Consider the following 22,860-nt stretch of genomic DNA (forward strand, 5'->3'; position numbering starts at 1 on the left):
TAACTTTTATATGAACTTAGAAACCAGAAAATTCATGTGACTCTTTATTGCTATACTCACTTTATTGTGGTGGTCTGGAACACACGTAGCTGTAATATCTCCAAGGTATGCCTATATAGATGTATATGAAAGAAAGAAGCCGTAAGAGCTTGAGTTATTTTTATTACATTTGATTAATACCCAAATTCATATTACAGTGCCTGAAGGGAAGGCAAAGCTTTGGCACTTAGGCAATTAAGAGCAAACCATGTGTGATTGTGCAGAGAGAATAATTTAAGCCCAAGAAAAAAACGTATTTTACAGACTTAACCAGAGCACTCTATTGCACACATGAAGAACTAAAGAGCTAGAGGAAGGGGCACTATAAAATGATTGGGCTGAAATCAAAGGAGGCATCCTAGTTTGTCCTGACCTAAGGAGAGGTTAAGTCAAGTTGTTCAACTACACGGATATTTATGGTAATGGCAGAGTCAAGTGAACTTGTTGGGTCCGGGAACTATGCCTCTTTATTTATTTTTATCCAGGATTCTTAGCAAATGCCAGGAATATAAAGGTATCAGGTAAATGTTTGTTGAATAAATGAATGACCAAAAGCATGCATTCATTAATCACCAACTTCCAATTTCAGTGCTGAATCAGTGCAACTGACTTACCAACAACCCATTTATCTCTTAATATTATACTCTTCGGGTAGAGAAAGCATGGAGATATGTTTTTATATAATTTGCTTACTTATTGTTCAAGGAATTCTAATGCACTCACTCAAAAATCATGCACACACACATTACACAAAAGAGTTCTTTATCTTGTGGGTCTGTTGGCTTCTGTGGGACAGAGAATTGTTCAGCCCAGGGGCATCTTCTTGAAGCTCCCTCAGAACCTTAAGGAGACCCCTGTTGATAGCAGAGGGCTCCTACAGGATTCATTGCCATGTGATGTTTCCACACCATTGAAGAGAACTTTCTGTTAACGTGATTGGGACTGTGAACCCACAGTAATGGAAACCACAGGAGAAGGACTGTGTAAAGGAAACTGTGGAGGTCAAGAACAGCTAAGCCAAAGACAGAAATCAAGATGGCCTCTTATTTGAGGATTCTCTTCTGAAACCTAGCTTTTTTTTTAGTGAGGAGAAGCCCAGATAAGCTCTGGAGCAAAGGGAGCCTCTTCTCTCTTCTTATGATAAAAAATAAATGGACTTGATTTGGGCCCAGAGCCCAGAGTTGCCATAGTGTTTGAGGCATACATGAATGGCAGAATTCTTGACTAGAAATTCAAGTCTTGCAGTGAGATGTTGGTCAAGACACTTGCCATCCTGAGATGCAGTTATTTCTTCTGTGAAATGTGGTTTGTCAAACCATTTTCAGGATTGCAACTAAAGGGCCTACAAACAGGTAGTGCAGATGAGTGAGGCATAAGCAATAGGGAGCAGTGGGGACTGTGGCCAACTAGTGGGTCCATGTCCTATCTAAAAGAGGCATTGTTATTCAATTTTAGTCCATTATTGCTATGCTACAATATGAGTCCAATGCTTCCAGATCTTCCACGCCTTTTTAAAAACCTGAAATTTGAGTTCTAAATGTTGACATCTTTTTTGAGGTTTAAAGAAATGGTGCAGGCCAGATCTGACCCCAGGATGGCCTTGAATGATTTCTAAAGCCTAGAAGTAGATATGCTTATTTTCTGGGAAATCATGTTTTAAATTAACATTTTATACTGCTTTACAGATTGCAAGTCATTTTCATGATTTTATCTGAGTCTCATAAAAAGATTGTAAGGTAATGCCATCCTCTGCTTTACAGAGGAGGAAACTAAAGCTCAGGAATGTTAAGCAACCTGTTTGACATCACAGAACAAGAAAGTGGTAGAATGTAGTGCATTGTTCTGAGACTCCTAGCTCTTTCTGCCAACCACACTGCCTTATCCCTCTCTTCCTGGATTTCTTAAGAGAGACCCATACCCGATTCTTTAAAGTATTCCTCACAGCAGTGCCTTATCTATAATAAGTGCCCAATGCATGTGTATTTGTATAAAGGAAAGAATGAAAACATGACTAGAAGTAGAATTAGGCATGACTAGAAGTAGAATTAAAGCCAACAAGGATATTTCTTTTTTTAGTCTAATGAACCAGGTATGTTGTATTTTTCACAGCTGTTTTCTATGATGTAGGAACCCGCTATCAAATATTCAATTCCTACACATAGTCCATGGATAAAGCCCATATTCAAGTGTCTTTTAGTAAGTATGTATTGATTAACTGTGCCAAGCCTTCGGAAAGATTTGAATGTGTGTGTGTGTGAGTATGTGTGAGTGTGTGTGTGTGAGAGAGAAAGAGAGAAACAGCCAGGTTCTGAGTATGTGGGAGGTGGTGTTATGGAAGTGGAGAACAAAAGAGATGAATAAGTAAATAGTCTCTATTCTCCTGAAGTTCATATTTAGTGAGCTTTTCTAACGTGTAGGTAAGAGAAAAATAGTGCCATTTTTAAAGAAAAGAGAGGCTGGTAGAAGAACAGATATTAATTAATCAATAGGAATTGATTTGATTCCAACTCATCCCAGATAACATAGTTTCTGTCTTCAAAAGGTCTGCAGTGTAGTTGGGAGGCAGAAGTTTATATATCTACACGCGGACACACACACACAGTCATACTTACACTTCCAATCACTAATTGTCACATTCAATCTGAACTATCTTTACCTACTTTTGTCCTTATGGTCATCTAGGTCTAACTCTTTGCTTTTTAGTCCTCTATAGTTTTTTAGACAAGGCTGAATATTTCTCAATTATGAATTTTTGAAGCCCAAGTAATCTTTCTTCCTTTTTGGCCAACTATTCTCCAAACTAATTTATGTTTTTCTTGGTTACTTAGCTGCTCTGAAAAGAAAGCAGTTTGCCATATTCTCATGTAAGAAAGACTCCTTGGTTCTTTCATTTGCAAGATGCCACTTTCAGTCTGAATCTGAATGAAAATCACTCTGCAACCCCCAGCCCCCGCACAGATCCCCCCTTGTGAGTACTCCCCAGCCCACCCCCCTCCCACCCCCCCACCCCCCCCCCACCCCCCACACACTATTTCTTTCCTCCTCCCAGAGGCCCAGGAGTGCTCCATGCTTTGTATTTTTGTAGACTCTCTAAACCAGTCCAGATCGACTGGCCCTCTCTTAGTTTTGCCCATCAGTTGTGTGTAAACCCTTCCACCATGAGGCCATGGCTTGAACTTGCCCTCCAGGGCACCCATCAAGCCCAGAGGCTTCTGGAAAGAGCCTGAGTCCTAGCACAGTCAGCACAGGGCTCAGAAAGAGTCAGGAGCAGGCTCTGCAGCTCTACCAGTTACAGGAAGGAATGAGATGTGAGTGGGTTGGAAAACTACGTTTGGAATCAGAAGAGGGTTTGTCATCCATCATGAGGGTTTCTTGTTGTTCCTCTTTGAATGAAACAGAATTGATGCCTAACTTGTGTTTTCTCTGCCCATATTCACTTGTGAGGTCAGCTTGATGGGCTCTTCTCTTAAAGAGAGCTTAAAGGGATTTTTGTTATTCTTTTATCCAATGGACAGGTCGAAGGTAAAATATTAAAAACTATGAACACAAGATAAATAGGGCCTTTGAGATTTGCTTCTCCACTATAGTTATTTCAAAATTCAAATAAAAGTTCAAAAAACCATTTTCTCCTGCTCAATAATGTAGACATCGAGAGAATCTCTGAATATATCCCTGAGGTTGTGTCCATTCAGGTCGGGTTTTGCTTTCAACACAGTATTGTTTGACCCCAGATTTTTGTTTTAAAATTTCTCTTATAAACACTAGATAACATTTAAGAGAAGGCTCATTGAACCAGGGCAAGATAACCCTGACATGATTCTCTCTAGGGAAACCTGAAAAAATCTACTAATCTATATACTCAGGTAAAATGGAAATAATTTGCTACTTTTGTGCATTTTGTTATAGCAATGGCTTGGTGAAGTGGGTTGTCTTATAACAAGGAATAGCTATGTTATTTTGATAAAATGTTTTGGAGTTGGTTTTCATGATAAACAAACAAACTGAAACAATCTTCACTTTCCCATGAAACCTTAATGTTGATGCCCATGGAATATTAAGAATATTAATGACTGAACAGCCAAATGTTTGTTTTAGTTGGGAATGGAACACAACCCCCACCCCTCACTTCCCTCCTCCTTGTCCCACACCAAAATTCATGAATCATTATTGAGAGGCAGAGTAGTGAGTGGGGAAAAGAGTTCAGACAAACCTGTCCTGACACTTCTTAGCGATGTGTCTTTGGTCCATTTTCCTGTCTTCTCTGAGGCCTTCTTTTCTCACAAATCAAATGAGACTAATAACATCTACAGTACAGGACGTGAGGATTGAAAGAAGGTAAAGTTCCTTGTCTCATTCCTAGTGTAGGGTGGGAACTATTACATAATTTTTTGCTCCCCTTCACCTTCCCTGACTGCCATATGCATTTCTTCGTCTCCTCCTTTTCCCAGAGCCCCTTCGTGTCATCTCGTGATACACCCCTGGATGGCCTCTCTTTGACAGTGAGCACAGCTCCCACACGAGTGGTGTGGAGGGAAACTCGCCCCGCCAGGACTTTGTAAGTGGGCTGCCTGGTGGACCTTTACATGCAGGGTCTCAACTGCTTTCTATTTTCAACATGACACAGAATGTGGAAGGTGAAGGGTCTGGAAATTGGTAAGACAACCCACGAGGGGAAATGGGAGGTGCTGAGTGAGGACACAGGCTGAAGCCATTGCTGGAAGTTGTGTTATAGCTTGGCTTCTTAATATCTGTGAGGTCTTGGGTGAGTCATTTCCCCTTATGGGTATTAGTTCAACCATCTGTAAAATGGGGAGAGTAATGTGCTCCTGTCACAAGCTTACTGTGAAGATTAAATTGGTTAATTCATACGAAATACTTAGAGCTTCCACCAGTACAGAGTAATTCTTCAATCAGTGTTGCTGTTATTATTAATATTGTGAATGTTGTTGCTATCCTTGCTACTAAAGTGTTTCAGCAACTGCATTTGTTCATTCTTTCAACAAATATCTATTGAGTACCTACTACATGCCTTGTGCCCTGCTAAACTAGGTAGATACCAGATGAATGAGATACAGTGTGTGGTGGCAGGTTGATGAACCTGGTTGTCTGGCATTGGACACATATATCAACACATAATAAGTGTTTAATAAATATAACAGTACAAAAATAACTGCATAATAAAAAAAAGAGTCAGACAGTACAGCTTAGCAAATCTGGGCTATAGCATTCAAAAGCTTGTGGACTGGTTTCCCTGACATTAATCTCTTATTCAATGGAACTCACTCATACAAGACTCTTAGAACCGTTCTTCCTAAGACACTGCTCAGATTAGCTCACCTCTCCCCATTTGTATTGAGTTTTTGCCTAAGGAAAACAGTCCATACTCTGGTGGGGCATTTATAGTTCAATTTTCTGGCTCCAATTTTCTTGATCTGCCTCATCTCCCTTGAGGTTCTTCCTAAATAATTTCAATTCTAACCTTTGCCTTTTCCTGTGCCCTAACCTTTGCCAGTGCATGCCTTTCCCTTGGAAAGCCCTCCCCACTCCCATTTGCACATATCCTTCAAGGTCTGGTGCACTCTCATCTCCTCCAAGAAATCTTTCCTGTTTTATTATGGTCTAAGTGCTTATTATTATTTGGTCCCGATGACGGTGTTAGGTTATATATGTGCACCTTGCATCCCATGTTGGAGAGTGTGAGCTGCCATCGGGTAGAAGGCATTGAGAAACATTGTCCCAGCTTGACTGGAAAGAATGGCCTCCAGGGAAAAAGGAAGTGACCATCCTAGGGGAAAGGAAAAGTGAGAGGTTGATGATATTTGGGAGGGGAGAGGAAAGCAAAAAGAAGGGTTCACTAACCCATTAAAATTTCTTCTCTCTTGTAAACTTCACAATGGTTCACCCTAAGGAGTCATGGGCCAAAAGCTGTTTAGCAAAGCAGCATCAACTGTATGGTGGCTGGATCCCCAGCAGTTGGCAAAGGAGAGGTTTCCAACGAGAGAACCAGTGAGATGTGCCAGCTGAAGCACAAGGCAAAGGTGGTTCAGCACGGACAGGGTGGGACAGGATTCCTGCCCAGCCCTGTGACATGCACTCTGCAGTAGGAAGGCTGGGCCTGGGTGAAGGATGAATAACGAGAGCATCTCAAGTACCATCTTGTCTGGAGATTCTGGTTTATGTCCACTGATCCAACGTTATTATTAATAGCAACCCCTTTACTCTCAAAAGTGTCTTGGTTTGGATGATAAGCTATATGGTCACCTTAGACTAGAGGCAGCTCCTTTCACAGAGTTCTGAGACAGGTGGGAAGCTTGGTGGTTGGGATTATGTATGTGCACACGTAGATACATGCACACACAGACACAGACACAGACACAGAAGAGTCAATGGAGAGAGGGTTGGGGATGCAAGAAACAAAGTCAACAGTTGTCGTAGAGGTGAATGGCATCTGCTATGGATGGAATTGTTACAGGTCATTATGAGTTGAATTCCCCTTAAAGTTATGTTCCAGTCCTAATTCCTGGTGAATGTGACCTTATTCGGAAATAGGGCCTCTGAATATGCAATTACTTAAGATGAGGCCGACCTGGATTTGGGTGGCCCCTGATCCACTAAGACTGGTATGCTTATAAGAAGAGGAGATTCAGGCACAGACCCAGACAGCCTCTGGGAGAGGCCATGTGAGATGCAGCAGGCAGAGACTGGAGTGATGCGTTTGTAAACCAAGGAACACCAAGGATTTCTGCAAATGCCAAAAGGGAAAAGAGGCTAGGAAGGATTCTCCCCTGTAGGTTTCAGAAGGAGCATGGCCCTGCCAACACCTTGATTTCAGACTTCTCCCCTCCAGAACTGTAAGACAGTAAATTTCTGTTGTTTCGAGCCACCCAGTTTGTGGTGTGCTCTTATGGTGACCCTGGGAAACTGAGATAGCACCCACAGACCAAGATGAACCACAAGTTCTCAGTGATACAGCACAGCACATGCTCAGTGTTTGATTTCTATTCCACTCTATCTTTAGCTAATTAAAGTTATAATGATAATTTGGATTTGAGAGAGCTTACCGTGCATTTCAGATATTTTCTGAATTTTTAGGAAAGGATAATTCATTATCCAGGATATCCCATGAAACTATCCTTAGGCGAATCATAAAAATTACACTGATAGGATGCCACAGTTATGAGATTTTTCTAGTGTTTTGCTTTCCATGCTCCTTAGGCCTCTTCATTCTGAACAACTCTACCAGGATACATTTTTATGTGAGGGAATTTTATTCTCCAAGAAAGTTAGTGACCTGCAAAGTTCACACAGCTGATAACTGGGGGCAGGACTGGGCCTGGGGTAGATTTCCTGGCTTTCAGCCTCAAGCCTAGGATCTACAATACAAGAAGGGAAGGATTAGTGAATGCAGGACACATAACTCCCTTTGTGGGAAGTTCAGCTCCCATGTTCATTGAGTCCACAAACAGATTCCTCACTGATCTTCCTTCATCCACTTAATATTTCCCAACACCTTCACCACATCTCAGCCAGGGTGATATATTGTGTCTGGGTCATCTCCTCCTACCCTTTCATTTTCATCCCCTACCTAAGCAATTCAACATATTCACATTGTGCTTGGCATGAAGACTGAAAGCTTCTATGTGGTTTCATAAGCCTGGGGTGGTGTGGCCTGGATCACCCCTCCACCACCCCTTGCACCACTGCCCCTTGATGTCAGCACTTCAGCCCCTCTGCTCCTTTTCAGGTCCTCTGCGAGCTCAGGCTGCCTCCTGACCAGGGACTCCTGCCATTGAATTCCCTCTGCCTGGAGAGTCTCATCTGTTAACACTGGCCCAGTCCTCAGATCTTGATCAGAACGTCCCTCCATCAAGGGACCTACCCTGAGCCCTCAGGCAAGTTCTGGTCTCAATAGACTCTACTACAGCTTTCCTTTATAACTTTACCTTTATTGAATGTTTATTTGATATCTATCTATCTTCATTAGACTATAGGCTCCATGAGGACAGGTATTGTTTCATTTTCCCCCTTACTTTTTACCCAGCGTTGAGCTCAGAGCACACATAGAAGGTGTTCAATAAATACTGGTTGAATGAAAATCCTGCATTATCCAATATGGCATCCACCAGGCACAAGTGGCTATTAAACTTTAAATTAATTAAAATTAAATAAAAATTAAAAATCCAGTTCCTCGGTCACTCTAGCCACATTCCACATGTTTGACAACCATGCATAGCTATTATAGTATTGGATTGTGCACTTCTAGGACATTTTCAACATCACAGAAAGTTCCATTGCAGAGCGCTTTGCACAGGTTTGTGGAAACAGCAATAAAATGTGCTTGCATCTTGTTCATGTCCAATATGGTCAATGGTTAGATTTTTCTTAACAGCAACTCACAGGATCTTAAGAAGTGATGCCCAGTTTTGGCTGAGGAACCCTGGGGAGTCTGTTCTATGAACGGAAGAAACAAGAGAGTGGCCTAGTCAAGAATTCTAGTTGTATTTTTTTTTAATTAATTTGTTTGTACAATCCTCATCACTCTCCATTTTAAACAATTCGTATGACCCAAAACACCTCATAGCTCTTGTCAGCCCTTAATTATCTGTCCCTAGTATTCGTGTGGTACTGGTGTGGCATTCCTGTTAATCATAGTCCCTCGTATGCAATAGGTAGATTTTTCCCATTTATCCTTCTGTTTACAACTCTCTGTGTTAGTGTCATACCTTAGAAGTATATCATGTGAGCACCTATCTATATTTGTGGTACTGATCTGTGGGAAACATGCTTTTAAACAACCCCTTTCAATCCTATTTGCCTTCAATACAGTTCTGATACTTATAATCCCATTAACAAACAATTGTCACCCCTATCCATTACCACACCTTTGAATTCACAGTCAGTAATGTATCTGAACATATTAGATTATCGTCCCCCCCCACCAGTTACTGCCCATCACTAGGTCCCCAGTATTCTGTATTATAAGACATTGATGTTACATTGTTCAGAGAGTTCATAGAAGTGGTAACATACACTATCTCTCCTTATGTGTCTGACTTATTTCACTCAGCATTGTATCTTCGGGGTTCATCCATGTTGCCATATGTTTCAGGACCTTGTTCCTTCTTACTGCTGCATAGTATTCCATCATGTGTATATACCACATATTGTTTATCCACTTGTCTGTTGAAGGACACTTGGATTGTTTCCATCTCCTGGCAATTGTGAGTAATGCTGCTATGAACATCAGTGTACAAATGTCTGTTCATGTCACTGCTTTCAAATCTCCTTGGTATATACCGAGAAGTAGAATTGCTGGATCATAGGGTAAGTCAATATCTAATTTTCTGAGAAACTGCCAAACTGTCTTCCACAGTGGTTGTACCATTATACATTCCCACCAGCAATGAATAAGAGTTACAATTTCTCCACATCTTCTCCAGCATTTATTGTTTCCTGTTTGTTTAATGGCAGCCGTTCTTATTGGTGTGAGATGGTATCTCATTGTAGTTTTGATTTGCATTTCCCTAATAGTCAGTGAAGATGAACATTTTTTCATGTGTATTTTAGCCATTTGTATTTCCTCTTCAGAAAAATACCTTTTTATATCTTTTGCACATTTTATATTGTCATTGAGTTGTAGGATTTCTTTATATATGCAAGATATTAGTCTCTTATCAGATATATGGCTTCCAGATATTTTCTCCCATTGAGTTGGCTGCCTCTTCACTCTTTGACAAAGATTTTTGAGACACAGAAGGTTTTGATTTTGGGTAGTTCCTGTTTATCTGTTTTTTCTTTTGTTGCTTGTACTTTGGATGTAAAGTCTAAGAAGCTGCATCCTATTACACGGTTCTGAAGATGTTTCCCTATATTATCTTCTAAGAGTTTTATTGTGCTGTCTCTTATGTTGAAGTTTTTGACACACTTTGGGTTAATTTTTGTATAGGGTGTGAGGTAGGGGTCCTCTTTCATTCTATTGGTTATGGCTATCCCGTTCTCCTAGCCCTATTTGTTGAAGAGACTGTTCTGTCCCAGTTCTGTGGATTTGGGGGCCTTATCAAAAATCAGTTGACCACATATCTGGGGGTCTATTTCTGAACTCTCAATTTGATTCCATTCATCAATACATCTATCTTTATGCCAATACCATGCTGTTTTGATCACTGTAGCTTTATAGTAGGCTTCAAAGTCTGGAAGTGTAAATCCTCCCACTTCACTCTCGTTTTTTAGGATGTTTTTGGTAATTTGAGACCCCTTTACCTTCCAAATAAATTTGATAACTAACTTTTCCAAGTCTGCAAAGTAGGTTGGAATTTTGATTGGAATTGCATTGAATCTGTAGATCAGTTTGGGTAGAATTGACATCTTAACAATGTTTAGTCTCCCTATCCGTGAGTTATGGCATATTTTCCAACTATTTAGATCCTTTTCAATTTATTTTAGCAAAATTTTGTAATTTTCTGTGTAGAGATCTTTTACAACTTTGGCTAGGTTTATTCCTAGGTACTTGATTTTTTAAGTTGTTATTATGAATGGAATTTTTTTTTTGATTGCCTCTTCAGTTAGGTTATTACTAGTGTATAGGAACATTACTGACTTAGGCACATTAATCTTATATCTCACCACACAGCTGATTTTTTTTATTAGCTCAAGTAGCTTTGTTGTTGAATTATCAGGATTTTCTAAATAAAAGATCGTATCATCTGCAAATAATGACAGTTTTACTTCTTCCTTTCCAATTTGGATACCTCTTATGTCTTTGTCTTGGTGAATTAATCTGGCTAGAATTTCTAGCACAATGTTGAATAATAGAGGTGACAGTGTGCATCCTTGTCTTATTGCCAATCTTAGAAAGAAGGCTTACAGCCTCTCACCATTGAGTATTATGCTGGCTGTGGATTTTTCACATATGCCCTTTATCATTTTGAGGAAGGATCCCTTAATTCCTATCATTTGAAGTGTTTTTATCAAAAAGTGATGTAGAATTTTGTCGAATGCTTTTTCAGCATCTATTCAGATGGCCATTTGATTTTTCCCTTTCAATTTGTTGATGTGTTGAATTATGTTGATTTTCTTATGTTGAGCCATTGTTGCATGCCTGGAATGAACCCCACTTGGTCATGGTGTATAATTCTTTTAATGTGCCTTTGGATTCCATTTGCATGTATTTTGTTTAGGATTTTTGCATCTATATTCATTAGGGAGATTGGCCTATAATTTTCCTTTTTTGTAGTGTCTTTATCTGGTTTTGGTATCAGAGTGATATTAGTTTCATAAAATGAGTTAGGTAGTATTCCTTTTTCTTCAATTTTTTGAAAGAGTTTGAACAGGATTGGTATCAATTCTTTTTGGAAAGTTTGGTAAAATTCCCCTGTGAAGCTATCTGGCCCTGGGCTTTTATTTGTAGGTAGATTTTTGATGACTGATTGGATCTCTTCACTTGTGATTGGTTTGTTGAGGTCTTCTATTACTTCTTGGGTCAGTCAAGGTTGTTCATGTGTTTCTAGGAAATTGTCCGTTTCCTCTAAATTGTCTAGCTTTTTGGCATACACTTGTTCATAGTATCCTCTTATGATTTTTTAACTTCTTCAGGATCTGTAGTAATTATCCTCTTGTCATTTCTGATTCTGTTTATTTGGGTCTTCTCTCTTTTTTACTTTGTCAGTCTGTCTAAGTGTCTGTAAATCTTGTTGATCTTCTCAAAGAATCAACTTTTGGTTTTATTTATTCTGTTACTTTTTTGTTCTCCAGCTCATTTATTTCTACTTTAATCTTTATTATTTCTTTTCTTCTTCTTGCTTTAGGGTTTGCTAATCATTCTCTACTCTTTTCAGTTGTTCAGTTAGGTCTTCGGTTTTAGCTTTTTCTTGCTTTTTCTATATGCATTTAGAGCTATAAATTTCCCTCTCAGCACTTCCTTTGCTGCATCCCACAGGTTTTAATATATTGTGTTCTCATTTTCATTCATCTCTAGATATTAACCAACTTCTCTTGCAATTTCTTCTTTGATCCACTGGCTGTTTAGGAGTGTATTATTTAACCTCCATATATTTGTGAAAGATCTGGTTCTTTGGTGGTTATTGATTTCTAGTTGCATTCCATTATGGTCAGAGAATGTGCTTTGAATAATTTCAGTCTTTTTAAATTTATTAAGACTTGTTTTGTGCCCCAGCATATGATCTATCCTGTAGAATGTTCCATGGGCACTAGAGAAGAATGTATATCCCAGTACTTTGGGATATAATAATCTATATATGTCTTTTAAGTCTAGTTCATTTATCATATTTTGTTTAGGTTCTTAATTGCCTTATTGGTCCTCTGTCTGGTTCTTCCATCTATAGAAGAGAGTGATGTATTGAAGTCTCCCACTATTATTGTAGATATGTCTATTGCTCCCTTCAGTTTAGCCAATGTTTGTCTCATGTATTTTGGAGCCTCTTGATTGGGTGCATAAACATTTATCATTGTTATTTTTTCTTGGTGAATTGTCCCTTTTATTAATATATAGTGTCTCTTATGACATCTTTGCATTTAAAATCTATTTTGTCTGATATTAATATAGCTACCCCAGCTTTCTTTTGGTTGCAGTTTGCATAGAATATTTGTTTTTCATCCTTCCACTTTCAATCTCCTTGTGTTGCAGGGTCTAAGATGAGTCTCTTGTAAACAGCATATCGATGGGTCATACTTTTTAATCAATTCTAGTTGGATTTTTACTCATTCATGTTCATTCTACAGACAGATATACTGCACTGGTTACATGTAAAGGAAAAGTCTTCCTGAACTTTTCAATTTTCTTTTTAGAGAGGCACTAAGGCTTGATGATGGAGAATATGGTTGAACCTGTATTCAAATGCTGAGTGTCCTGCTCACTAGCATGTGTGTGGCTCTGGGCAAGGCATTGAATTTCTCTGAGCTTCAATTTCCTCTTGGATAAAATGGGGATCGAAGTGCCACTTTTCTGATAAGGTCATTGTGAAGATTGAGTGAGATCAATGTGATCTTATTTTATGAGTAATAACTTTATTATGATTATTTATTTTATTTTATTGTTGGTTGGGATTGGTGTTAGCATTCAATACTTTGCTGCATCTTTCCTCTCTAAATTCTTATCAAATATACTGACATTTTCTCTTCCAAAATATAAATTCCAAAATACCTGGTTCCTGTGTTTCCACTAAGTTACAACTGATAACATGAGGAAGGAATTGCTCAAGGCTCTGAGGATGTTTTTTGCCACCAGCTCCCTTGCTTCAATGTTCCCACTTGCAAAGTGGAAACAGGGCTATTGAGCACTTTCAGAAGGGTGCGGGAAGTTTGCTTGGATTGTAGCATTTAAGTGATGGGGATCTAATTTGCATACCCACTTCAGGACCCTGGAAGAACCCAGGAGGACATAGAGGATTAGTTTTTCATGAGATCTCTGAGATCTTCTGGGCAAGACAGTAGTCACCTTTAGGGCTGTCCTTTAGGTTGTAGAACATTGAGATGGAGACACTCATTCAACATTTGAACATTTATTGAATACTATGTGGGAGGCCCTGTGCCAGGAACTGTGGATTCAGAAATGAGCAAGACACTAGACTTGTTTCCAAAGAGGCCACTGTCTAGTCAGAGAGGAGGGTGATCAGAGAGTCTTCCTACAGGATGTTCCACCAGCTCAGTCCTGGGTAAAGTGTTAGAAATAGGCAGAGAAGAAGAAGAGAGCTGTTTCGGAAGCAAGAGCACCATGCACATATGCATGGAGGGAAGAGAGAAAGAGAGAGAAAGGGAGGGGAAAGAGAGAGTGCACATTCAGGGTATGTTTGGAGAATTCAAAGATTTTCAGGATGGATGGACCATACAATGGAGTGTGTGTATGTGTGTGTGTGTGTGTGTGTGTGTGTGTGTGTGTGTGTGTGTGTGTATGTTGGAAGGTGGGAGTGGGCAGATGGTAGTCAAAGAAGGGGATAAATATATATAAATAGGTAGCTAGGGTCAGGTTATGGAGGGCCTTTAAGCAATCTGAAGGAGCTTGGATTGAGGGTCATGGAGCACCAAAGAAGAATTTTAAGCAGTGAATGATGTGATCAGACAAATATCTCAGAAAGATCACTCTTACCAGCACAGAACCAATTGGAATTGAGCAAGAATAAAGGCAGGGAGAACTGATGGGAGACTGATGCAGAGATACAGGTAAGAAATGGTATTGTCTTGAGCTTGGGAGACAACAGGAAAAGGACATCAAGTTAAAATGTATTCACTGGGCAAATGGGTAAGTTTTATTAACAAATGTATAAGGTAGGTAAGGCAACTGGAAGAATCTAGGATTACCATGAGGTTTCTGGCTTTGGCAAAAAAAAATGCTGATAACATTTCATCAATTAGACATTCAGGAAGAAGAGAAGGGATGGTAATAAACTAAGCTATAGACTTGATGTATCCGTGAGATCGCCAAATGGAGTTGTCCACTCAGCAGACTGTGGTGGCTGAAACCATGGGAATGAATTCATTTGTTGAAAATGAATTCCGAACCAATTGTGTGAATAACTTAAGGAAGGGAGGAAGCCACCCAGGGAGTAAGCAGAGGAGGAAGGGACAGGGCTTGGGAATGAACATGTTTTCTCTCTCAGTAATCATAAATATTATCCAGTGAGGACTGATTAGTCTGGTTGTGCGAGGCTAGATATGGGAAACACTGTGGGAAGCTATAAAAATTATAGAATTTGATTGTCTAAAGATGGGTAGATCTTATTTAATTCTGTATTTTGTTACCTTTGCAGCTGAGTTGACTTCTAGCATGTTGAGTCTGAGAAATTGCATAATCTGATGGTCAAACAACAAAAACTGGTACCAAGAAAAATATAATAAAGTGATTGGTTTTCTTCATTGATCATGACCTGGGTGCAAACATGGTCATAAAATGTGAAAGTGACTCTACTTAGAAATGCTGACCTGCTACATGGCTGGGCCCATTATTTTCAGACTTGTAAACTCTTAATCCTAATGTATTCACTGTCTTTCAAATAGCTGTTGGTAGGATGCTCAGAAGCAGTACAAAATTTTAGTGTAAAATGTGATACATTTCCACTGCATATATGCTGCTACATATCTTTGCTTACCTTACATAACCCTAATCTCTATCTTCATCCCACCTCCCAAATGCTAGGCTTGTATCAGAATGGATAGAGGATTACAGGAAGATTCTCTCTCATCAGCCCTGTTCCAACCACACCACAGAGCCAATTGCATATTCTATCTTCACTGCAAGCTGAGCTTCTCTTCACATAAATAGGACTTAAGTACAGGTCGGGAGTCTAATTTATGCAGTGGAGACCATCACTGTGGCTCAGAGAGAAGAATTCACCCTTAAATGATGGGGCCAGGAGTCACACTTGGAGTTTCCAATTGTTCTGTCCTGCAGCCTCATAAAAGCTTGTAGCTTTTATAGAGTTCTCTCCCAAAGGCAATCTGTATTAGTATTTTTTTTTTTTTGACCTAACAAGAATGTTCTTTGGCAACTCAAAGGCACACAAAAAGCTAGAGTCAAAAAAAAACAAAAAAAAAACAAAAAAAAAACGAGAGAGGCTTCAGTGGGTTTTCCATGCTTATTTTCTGACACCATGAATCTAACACATGTCCTGGTGTGTGCCCAAATCAGAGTGGCCAGTATAGTTTGAGCTCTAATTTTTCTGCATTGGGAAGGTGCTCAGTGAGAGGAACAAGGGTGCACATATATCCCTTACAATTCAGGTGCTGCTGCTGGCTGGTGCTGAGTTCTGCTTGCATCAGGGAGGGAAGATCCTCATGGGAGGAATCACTAACTCAACAAGTGACAGCTGGTTCCTAGTCTGAATCTCCTCCAAACCCTGGGAACTACAAATCACATCAAAGCATCTCAGAAGATGGGGGAGGAGCTGTTGTCAAAAGAAGAATGTCAAGGTGTACGGCTTGGCCCAGAAGTAACAATGACAAAAATTTGAGCAGCTTTTCATACGATAGGCCCCTTGCTGGTGCCTTACACCTATGAGGAGGTTCTTACTATTCTCCCTATTTTACAGATGAGGAAAATGAGGCACAGGGAGATGGTGCCTTTTGTCCAGGCTCACAGGTCTGATCTTTGGGAAAGAAGGGATTTGAACCCACGTGCATCTGACACCAATGCCTGTGCTCCCACCCTCCATGTTATAGTCAGAAAGAGAGGATGATGTAGGATGGAGCATGAATGGTGAGCGGGCCCTAGGGTACCTCTCCTGGGGTAGCTGGAATGACCTGAAGATGCCATCGTATAAATAGGGTCTTCTGTGGTAGGGCTGCTAAGGGCGTTGACCACCCAGGCTGAAAGCTGAGCGCAGCAGATAGGAGGGGACTGTTTCTCACTCCATATGTGCACCCCTGTCCTTGCTTTAATGTGGAGATTTAGAAGGAGAACTGGGCAGTAGCCAGAACTCTGCCAACATGAGCTATATTGTGCAGTGCAGCAGGAGCTGTAGGAATAGCAAGGGTGGGCCCCATGTTTGCAACCACGAGGCGTACTGGGGATCATGGGAAGGGTCTTCGAAGCCAGGGGGAGCAGCATAAAGGAGCCAGGAGTTGAGTCATCACTGTCCCTGAGTCATCGCAGGCCCCTGAGATAGGAGCTAATGACTTTAGTGGGGTCCGGGGCACCACAGGGTCTGCTTGAGGAGACTTCCTCCTTGCTTGGTACACTCTTTCAACACTCACCTTGATCTTCCTCAAACATAGCGCTTTTTCCGTTTAGGGCCTTTTGCAACTCCACTCAGAACATCACCTGGCCTGGGGGTCTTAGCCTGGGGTGTCATCTCTTCAGGGAGGCTCTGCCTCATCAAATGGCAACCTTCCCCCAATGCCCATGCACCAGTAACCCTGCTTTGTGTTTCCACAGCACTTGAAATATCTAGTTCCATCGATTTACCTACAGATGTTTAATATCTCTCCCTTCATTGGAATACAGACTCCACTGTTTCAGAGACCTCATTTGTTCTGCTCAGCACTGTATCCCAGCAGTCAGAACGGTGACTCATTTAGTAAATTCTCAATAAATACTGGCTGAACAAATGAATGGATAACAGAATGAATGAGTGGAATACGGCTACATTGTTGTCATTAGTATGTCATTGTTATGTTATGTTATCCTTATTAAGGCCCCTTCACTGCCTTGGAGAAATGTGGGGTTCCTAGATGACTAAGGTCCAGATGATTTATTTAGAAACTGATTGAGAGGAAGAGAAGAATAATCAGGTAGAACTCCTTCCATGGGCCATATCCTTGCACAGGCTAAATCATGGAATTACTATAGCACCACTATCGTTGGGGGGTGGTTTCCTCCCATTTTTCAGATCATGAAACATGTGCATAAAGCTACATAGCTAGTAAGTGTGGAGAGCAGGGGTGTGTACTCGGGTCTCTATCTTCAACACCATGCTTTTTCAGCACATATGGAAGGCTGAGGAGGGCACCATATACAGTTCCAATATTTGTATTATCATCCCTATTTTATAACTTGGGCACAGAAAGGTTTGGCAATTTGTGCAAAGTCAGTTAGCTAGGAAGCACCAGGCTAGCTCCAGAGTCTGGACTTCTGATCACTGGACTATAGATTTGTCTCCCAAACAAGATGAAGAGGAGCATCTTCAGAGGAGAAGGCAGTGAATCTGGGACCATCAGGTGTATTGGCGATCGTGGGAAGGGTCTTCTAAGCTGGGGGTATCTGCTTGAGCTAAAGCCTGTTCTGTTTTTCTTTCCTGCCTCCTGACATTCTAACTGAGCTGTCTGAAATCTATGTATTCTTGGAAATGTGGCTGCCTCGGGTTTCTGGGTAAATGCCACAGCAGAGACTGGAGTAAACCGGATTCATCTGAGCCGGTGCCTCTTCTTGAGACATTCAATCTCTGCTGTCCGGAAGATAGGCTCCTGAGAGCTGGCCTGAAATGCGCATGGCCAGGTCCAGCCTGGAGGCTCTGCCCCAGGAAGGGTGGAGATGGTGCCCTGAGCGTCTGGTGATGGGCGTCCATTTGCATTTCATATGCAAGAACTAAATAGTCTTACAGCAGCCGCTGGCTACCTATGGGCTCACACACCATTGCCGTGTAATCACTTCTAATCCCATCAAGCTCTGCTCAAAATAGCCATAATTGGTGGTTTTATCCAAATCAATAAGGACAGCTTCTACATATTGATTATTATCCAGGGTATAAAATCATCATCAGTTACCTGGAAAAGAGAAGCAGGCTGCCAAGGGAAAAGGTCAGATATTCCATTTGAACAGGGGAGGGAAGGGGGAGGTGGAACCAGTGAATTTTAAGGTAATAGTTTCAAATTACCTGAAAATGCACACAGTATATTCTTGTAATTTGCAACAACAGAAAGCTCAGAAATAGGTCAATCATTTAAGTGAATCTTCGAGTCTTCCCTCCACGGCTTGCTGAGCTAGCTTGCATTAGCCGTCTTAAAGGGGCTGGAGTCTACCAAGACAGAGAGACATAAGGCTCCCTCCTTCCTGCATTTTACAACATGAGTGGCAAAATGTCCAAAACTTGATTTCCTGCATCCAGTTAATGATCCACAGGGATTCTCCGTCTCTATTGCTGATTGTGGAGAAAGACGCAAGGAGAAGGCGATGACACTGCTCTATCCGAGAACCGAGGACTCAAGAGTGGGGGAGTTCACTGCCAAAGTGGATTGGGAGACATTTTCCACAATGGCTTGGAATAAAGAGACTGCCCAATTCTAAATTTTACATTTCTAACCACAGCTACTTAAAATGAACTGGTTCTGTTGCTTCTTGGAAGTTGAAGCTTGTTACTCTGTTCTTCTTTCTAGCAAATATTAAAACAAAAAATTTCCTAAAACCGTTCAATGCCACTTATGGAAAACATAATAAAAAGAAGACAATTCACTTACAATCTGGCTACTCCAACATATTAAAACTCGTTTTGGGCAATTCCTGAGCCCAGGTTCCTTTTCTGATAAATGGAAATGGCAGTTGTAGCACCTAACACACACACACACACACACACACACACATACACACACACACACACACACACACACACACACACACACTCTTAGTGACAGTTTTCAATATGAATCTGGAGAGACTGTAGTTTTCCAAATATATGGTTATGAAGAAATAGGACAGGGCTGAAACTGCTGGATTGCTGCTAGCAGGTCTCTCTCTCTCTCTCTCTCTCTCTCTCTCTCTCTCTCCCCCCACCCCCCTCTTTCTCCCCATGCCCTCACCTCCTTCTCCATATAAATTTTCCTAGCTTGATGATTATGCCCAGGGCATGTTTGGAATTCAACAGCTAACTGTGGAATTTGACTTTTTTTCTTTTGAATTTACTTAGAGGAGTTTTCTTATAATCGTCTTTATTAGCTATGATTATTATACAGCTATGATTATTACAGACATATAACTTGGTATTTCCTTTTTCTTTTCTGTCCCTAGTTCTTTTTTTTTTTTTTTTTTTTTTTTTTATCATCATTTTATTGAGATACATTCACATACCACGCAGTCATACAAAACAAATTGTACTTTCGATTGTTTACAGTACCATTACATAGTTGTACATTCATCACCTAAATCAATCCCTGACACCTTCATTAGCACACACACAAAAATAACAAGAATAATAATTAGAGTGAAAAAGAGCAATTGAAGTAAAAAAGAACACTAGGTACCTTTGTCTGTTTGTTTGCTTCCCCTACTTTTCTACACATCGATCCATAAACTAGACAAAGTGGAGTTTGGTCCTTATGGCATTCCCAATCCCACTGTCACCCCTCATAAGCTACATTTTTATACAACTGTCTTCGAGATTCATGGGTTCTGGGTTGTAGTTTAATAGTTTCAGGTATCCACCACCAGCTACCCCAATTCTTTAGAACCTAAAAAAGGTTGTCTAAAGTGTGCGTAAGAGTGCCCACCAGAGTGATCTCTCGGCTCGTTTTGGAATCTCTCTGCCACTGAAGCTTATTTCATTTCCTTTCACATCCCCCTTTTGGTCAAGAAGATGTTCTCCATCCCACGATGCCGGGTCTACATTCCTCCCCGGCAGTCATATTCCACGTTGCCAGGGAGATTCACTTCCCTGGGTGTCTGATCCCACGTAGGGGGGAGGGCAGTGATTTCACCTTTCAAGTTGGCTTAGCCAGAGAGAGAGGGCCACATCTGAGCAACAAAGAGGCATTCAGGAGGAGACTCTTAGGCACAAATACAGGGAGGCCTAGCCTCTCCTTTGCAGCAACCGTCTTCCCAAGGGTAAAACTTATGGTAGAGGGCTCAACCCATCAAACCACCAGTCCCCTATGTCTGTGGTCATGTTAGCAACCATGGAGGTGGGGTAGGCGAATACCCCTGCATTCTCCACAGGCTCCTCAAGGGGGCACTACATCGTTTTTTTTTTGTTTTTTTTTTCCTTGTTTGTCTTTTTTCTTTTTTTTTTTTTTTAACTTTCCCTTCTTTTTTCAAATCAACTGTATGAAAAAAAAAGTTAAAAAGAAAACAAACATACAATAAAAGAACATTTCAAAGAGACCATAGCAAGGGAGTAAGAAAAAGACAACTAACCTAAGATAACTGCTTAACTTCCAACATGTTCCTACTTTACCCCAAGAAAGTTACATACTATAGCAACATTTCAGTGAACTTGTTCCTACTACATCCATCAGAAATTAACAGACCATAGTCATTTCTGGGCATCCCCAGAACGTTAAATAGCTTATCTGTTCTTCTTGGATTATTGTTCCCCCTTCCTTAATTGCTCTCTACTGCTAGTTCCCCTACATTCTACATTATAAACCATTTGTTTTACATTTTTCAAAGTTCACATTAGTGGTAGCATATAATATTTCTCTTTTTGTGCCTGGCTTATTTCGCTCAGCATTATGTCTTTAAGGTTCATCCATGTTGTCATATGTTTCACCAGATCGTTCCTTCTTACTGCCGCGTAGTATTCCATCGTGTGTATATACCACATTTTATTTGTCCACTCATCTGTTGATGGACATTTGGGTTGTTTCCATCTCTTGGCAATTGTGAATAATGCTGCTATGAACATTGGCGTGCAGATATCTGTTCGTGTCACTGCTTTCCGATCTTCCGGGTATATCCCGAGAAGTGCAATCGCTGGATCGAATGGTAGCTCTATCTCTAGTTTTCTAAGGAACTGCCAGACTGACTTCCAGAGTGGCTGAACCATTATACAGTCCCACCAACAATGAATAAGAGTTCCAATTTCTCCACATCCCCTCCAGCATTTGTAGTTTCCTGTTTGTTTAATGGCAGCCATTCTAACCGGTGTTAGATGGTATCTCATTGTGGTCTTAATTTGCATCTCTCTAATAGCTAGTGAAGCTGAACATTTTTTCATGTGTTTCTTGGCCATTTGTATTTCCTCTTCAGAGAACTGTCTTTTCATATCTTTTGCCCATTTTATAATTGGGCTGTCTGTACTATTGTCATTGAGTTGTAGGATTTCTTTGTATATGCAAGATATCAGTCTTTTGTCAGATACATGGTTTCCAAAAATTTTTTCCCATTGAGTTGGCTGCCTCTTTACCTTTTTGAGAAATTCCTTTGAGGTGCAGAAACTTCTAAGCTTGAGGAGTTCCCATTTATCTATTTTCTCTTTTGTTGCTTGTGCTTTGGGTGTAAAGTCTAGGAAGTGGCCTCCTAATACAAGGTCTTGAAGATGTTTTCCTACATTATCTTCTAGGAGTTTAATGGTACTTTCTTTTATATTGAGATCTTTGGTCCATTTTGAGTTAATTTTTGTGTAGGGGGTGAGGTACGGGTCCTCTTTCATTCTTTTGGATATGGATATCCAACTCTCCCAGCCCCATTTGTTGAAAAGACCATTATGGCTCAGTTCGGTGACTTTGGGGGCCTTATCAAAGATCAGTCGGCCATAGATCTGAGGGTCTATCTCTGAATTCTCAATTCGATTCCATTGATCTATATGTCTATCTTTGTGCCAGTACCATGCTGTTTTGGCAACTGTGGCTTTATAATAAGCTTCAAAGTCAGGGAGTGTAAGTCCTCCCACTTCGTTTTTCTTTTTTAAAGTGTCTTTAGCAATTCGAGGCATCTTCCCTTTCCAAATAAATTTGATAACTAGCTTTTCCAAGTCTGCAAAGTAGGTTGTTGGAATTTTGATTGGGATTGCATTGAATCTGTAGATGAGTTTGGGTAGAATTGACATCTTAATGACATTTAGCCTTCCTATCCATGAACATGGAATATTTTTCCATCTTTTAAGGTCCCCTTCTATTTCTTTTAGTAGAGTTATGTAGTTTTCTTTGTATAGGTCTTTTACATCTTTGGTTAAGTTTATTCCTAGGTACTTGATTTTTTTAGTTGCTATTGAAAATGGTATCTTTTTCTTGAGTGTCTCTTCAGTTTGTTCATTTCTAGCATATAGAAACATTACTGACTTATGTGCATTAATCTTGTATCCCGCTACTTTGCTAAATTTGTTTATTAGCTCTAGTAGGTGTATCGTTGATTTCTCAGGGTTTTCTAGATATAAGATCATATCATCTGCAAACAATGACAGTTTTACTTCTTCTTTTCCAATTTGGATGCCTTTTATTTCTTTGTCTTGCCGGATTGCCCTGGCTAGCACTTCCAGCACAATGTTGAATAACAGTGGTGACAGCGGGCATCCTTGTCTTGTTCCTGATCTTAGAGGGAAGGCTTTCAGTCTCTCACCATTGAGTACTATGCTGGCTGTGGGTTTTTCATATATGCTCTTTATCATGTTGAGGAAGTTTCCTTCAATTCCTACCTTTTGAAGTGTTTTTATCAAAAACGGATGT

The sequence above is a fragment of the Choloepus didactylus genome, chromosome 10 (genome assembly GCF_015220235.1).
Source record: "Choloepus didactylus isolate mChoDid1 chromosome 10, mChoDid1.pri, whole genome shotgun sequence".
Classification (NCBI taxonomy): Eukaryota; Metazoa; Chordata; class Mammalia; order Pilosa; family Megalonychidae; genus Choloepus; species Choloepus didactylus.